This window comes from Arachis hypogaea, chromosome 14 (genome assembly GCF_003086295.3).
Source record: "Arachis hypogaea cultivar Tifrunner chromosome 14, arahy.Tifrunner.gnm2.J5K5, whole genome shotgun sequence".
In the NCBI taxonomy this organism is placed as follows: domain Eukaryota; kingdom Viridiplantae; phylum Streptophyta; class Magnoliopsida; order Fabales; family Fabaceae; genus Arachis; species Arachis hypogaea.
Genome location: NC_092049.1, coordinates 107,804,164 through 107,808,706, shown reverse-complemented (window position 1 = coordinate 107,808,706; position 4,543 = coordinate 107,804,164). Strand labels below are relative to the sequence as shown.

At 37.2% G+C, this 4,543-nt stretch overlaps 1 non-coding gene across 1 annotated transcript; it reads left to right on the top strand.

The window, feature by feature from the left end:
- Positions 1-930: 930 nt before the first annotated feature.
- On the top strand, positions 931-1,038 carry LOC112746279 (small nucleolar RNA R71). The gene has a single exon (XR_003174171.1). It is a non-coding gene; the product is annotated as a small nucleolar RNA R71 (small nucleolar RNA).
- The last annotated feature ends 3,505 nt before the right edge of the window (positions 1,039-4,543 follow it).

Genomic DNA, 4,543 nt, shown 5'->3' with positions numbered 1-4,543 from the left:
CATAAACGGCAGAAGTAAATTCAATGGAATCTCTATGGTCTCTGTATGAGCTTCAGATTCCCATGGTTCCTCATTAGGGAACTCCTTGGAGGCTAATGGACGTCCATTGAGGTCTTCCTCAATGAAAATCATTGCCTCTTCCTCCTCTCCAGGTTCGGCTGTGTGGGTTATGTTGATGGCCTTGCACTCTCTTTTTGGGTTCTCTTCTGTATTGCTTGGGAGAGTACTATGAGGGAGTTCAGTAATTTTCTTACTCAGCTGACCCACTTGTGCCTCCAAATCTCTAATGGAGGACCTTGTTTCAGTCATGAAACTTTGAGTGGTTTTAATTAGATCAGAGACTATGGTTGCTAAGTCAGAGTGGCTTTGCTTAGAATTCTCTGTCTGTTGCTGAGAAGATGATGGAAAAGGCTTGCTATTGCTGAACCTATTTTTTCCACCATTATTACTGTTGAAGCCTCGTTGAGGCTTCTGTTGATCCTTCCATGAGAGATTTGGATGATTTCTCCATGAAGGATTACAGGTGTTTCCATAGGATTCTCCCATGTAATTCACCTCTTCCATTGCTGGGTTCTCAGGATCATAAGCTTCTTCTTCAGATGAAGCTTCTTTGGTACTGCCTGTTGCTTCTTGCATTCCAGATAGACTCTGAGAAATCATATTGACTTGCTGAGTCAATATTTTGTTCTGAGTCAATATGGCATTCAGAGTATCAATCTCAAGAACTCCTTTCTTCTGATTTGTTCCATTATTCACAGGATTCCTTTCAGAAGTGTACATGAATTGGTTATTTGCAACCATTTCAATGAGTTCCTGAGCTTCTGCAGGCGTCTTCTTCAGATGAAGAGATCCTCTAGCAGAGCTGTCCAATGACATCTTGGACAGTTCAGACAGACTATCATAGAAGATACCTATGATGCTCCATTTAGAAAGCATGTCAAAAGGACACCTTCTGATCAATTGTTTGTATCTTTCCCAAGCTTCATAGAGGGATTCACCTTCCTTCTGTCTGAAGGTCTGGACTTCCACTCTAAGCTTACTTAATTTTTGAGGTGGAAAGAATTCGGCCAGAAAAGCACTGACCAGCTTTTCCCAAGAGTTCAAGCTTTCCTTAGGTTGTGAATCCAACCATATTCTAGCTCTGTCTCTTACAGCAAAGGGAAAAAACATAAGCCTGTAGACCTCGAGATCAACCCCATTGGTCTTGACAGTGTCACAGATTTGCAAGAATTCAGCCAAGAACTGATGAGGGTCTTCCAATGGAAGTCCATGAAACTTGCAATTCTGTTGCATCAGAGAAACTAATTGAGGCTTAAGCTCAAAGTTGTTTGCTCCAATGGCAGGGATAGAGATGCTTCTCCCATAGAAGTCGGGAGTAGGTGCAGTAAAGTCACCAAGCACCTTTCTTGCATTGTTGGCATTGTTGTTATTTTCGGCTGCCATGGCTTCTTCTTGTTTGAAAATTTCTGTTAGGTCCTCTACAGAGAGTTGTGCTTTAGCTTCTCTTAGCTTTCTCTTCAAGGTTCTTTCAGGTTCAGGATCAGCTTCAACAAGAATGCCTTTGTCCTTGCTCCTGCTCATATGAAAGAGAGGAGAAGAAAGTATGGAATCCTCTATGTCACAGTATAGAGATTCCTTGAGGTGTCAGAGGAAAAGAAGAATAGAAGGAGAAGGTAGAGATGAGAATTCGAACTTATAGAGAGAGAGTCCGAATTGCTGATAGTGGAGGAGTGTTAGTCCTTAAATAGAAGGATGTGAGAAGAGGGGAAGAATTTTCGAAATTAAATTTAAAAAAATTTTGAAATAATTAAAAGAAATTTTGAAAAAAAAATTGATTGATGATTTTCAAAAATTAAAATTGAGAAAGTAGTTAAGTGATTTTGAAAAAGATTTTGAAATCAGAAATAAAAAAAGATATGATTGAAAATTATTTTGAAAAAGATGTGATTGAGAGGATATGATTGAAAATCAATTTAAAAAAAAAAGATTAAAATTAAAGTTGACTACTTGACTAACAAGAAATTAAAAGACATGATTCTAGAATTTAAAATTTGATCATTTCTTAATAGGCAAGTAACAACTTGAAAATTTTGAATTAAATCATTAATTGTAGCAAGGATTTTCGAAAATAGTAAAAAAATAGAAAGGATTTGATTTTGAAAAGATATGATTGGAAAGATATGATTTGAAAAAGATTTGATTTTGAAAAATTATGAAAATTTGAAAAAGATTTGAATTAAAAATAAAATCTTCCCTCTTGTGCCATCCTGGCGTTAAACGCCCAGAATGGTATCCATTCTGGCGTTTAATGCCCAAAATTCTACCCTTTTGGGCGTTTAACGCCCAGCCAGGTACCCTGGCTGGCGTTTAAATGCCAGTTTTCGTTCCTCACTGGGCGTTTTGAACGCCCAGCTTTTTCTGTGTAATTCCTCTGCTGAATGTTCTAAATCTTTAATTCTCTGTATTATTGACTTGAAAAGACATAGTTTTGAATTTTTTTGAATTTTTAGAGAATAATAACAAAATGAAACTAAATCATGAAGAACTAAGATCAAATAAACAATGCATGCAAGACACCAAACTTAGAAATTTTCATATTAGAGACACTAACAAATTTAGAATACATATGAGAAACAACAAAACACACAAAACAAGAGAATTTAAAGATCAGAGCAAGGAAATCATCAAGAACAACTTGAAGATTAATGAAGAACATAATGCATATATTCGAAAATTGCAAGAAATTAAATAAAACATGCAGGACACTAAACTTAAAAATTGACACTAGACTCAAACAAGAAACATAAATTATTTTTTGTTTTTATGATTTTATAAATTTTTTTGTAATTTTTCGAAAATTATTTGGAAAAGAAAATAGAGACATTCAAAATTTTTAATAAGAATTCTAGGAATCATGCAATGTTAGTCTAAAGCTTCAATCTAAAAGATTAGACATGGCTAGCCAAGTTTCAGCAGACATTACATACAACAGCCAAATTGATGGGAATCAACTAGCTCTTGTGATGATGAAAGTATCATCTGAAACTCTAGAATTCGTTCTTAAAAATTCTGAAGAATAAAATAAAGTTACCTAATCTAAGCAACAAGATGAACCGTCAGTTGTCCAAACTCGAACAATCCCCGGCAACGGCGCCATAAACTTGGGGCACGAAATTGTGATCATCAATGGCGCCAAAAACTTGGTACGCACAATTGTAATCTCAACTCTTTGTCACAACTCCGCACAACTAACTAGCAAGTGCACTGGGTCGTCCAAGTAATAAACCTTACGTGAGTAAGGGTCGATCCCACGGAGACTGTCGGCTTGAAGCAAGCTATGGTCATCTTGTAAATCTCAGTCAGGCAGATTCAAATGGTTATGAAGAATTGATAATTAAAAGATGAATAAAATATAAAATAGGATAGAGATACTTATGTAATTCATTGGTGAGAATTTCAGATAAGCGTATAAAGATGCTTTGTTCTCCTGAACTTCTACTTTCCTATTGTCTTCATCCAATCATTCATACTTCTTTCCATGGAAAGCTTTATGTTGGGTTTCACCGTTGTCAATGGCTACTGATGCCAAGGCATCATAGGCTAGTTTCACTAGCATTTTTCTGTTAGTTTTAGTTGTTTTATGCATTTTCTTGAGCTTAAAGTAACCAAAAATGGTTAAATGAAGAACAAAGCAATGAACCATCCAAACAATATGATTTTGATGCATATTCCATGAGTTTTAGTTATATTACTTAAATGCTATGAATGGAAGATTTCTCATGAAATTTTGCAAGACTTTGATGCAATTGTTTGGATGATTTCAGGGAAGAAGAGGCTAAGCAAGGAAGCAACAAAATCAATAAAGGAAGCTTGAATATCACATGTGGAGTTTAAGTTCCAGTTTAAGCCTAAACTGGAGCTTAAACGCCAAAATCATGAAGGATAAGAAATGCTGGAATTGAAGTTTAACCTCCAGTTTGACCTCAAACTGGAGGTTAAACGCCAGAATGAAAAGCCTCACTAAAGAAGCATTCCACGTTTAACCTCCAGTTTGACCTCAAACTGGAGGTTAAACGCCAGAATGATAATGCCACTCAGGAAGGAGTTCCACGTTTAACCTCCAGTTTGACCTCAAACTGGAGGTTAAACGCCAGGAGTGGGAAGAGCACCAGGGAGCCATTTCCACGTTTAAGCTCCAGTTTGACCTCAAACTGGAGCTTAAACGTGTTCGACAGCTTTTCTCCTCCAGGGTTGCTCTCTCCATTTCCACGTTTAACCTCCAGTTTGACCTCAAACTGGAGGTTAAACGTGTTCGACACCTCCAGGGCTACCATTCTAAGCTTCCACGTTTAACCTCCAGTTTGACCTCAAACTGGAGGTTAAACGTGTTCGACCTCCAGTATGCCTCCACCCTTTTCCACGTTTAACCTCCAGTTTAACCTTAAACTGGAGGTTAAACGTGTTCGACCTCCAGGGCTGCCCTTCCTATCTCCACGTTTAAGCTTCAGTTTAACCTTAAACTGAAGCTTAAACGTGTTCGACT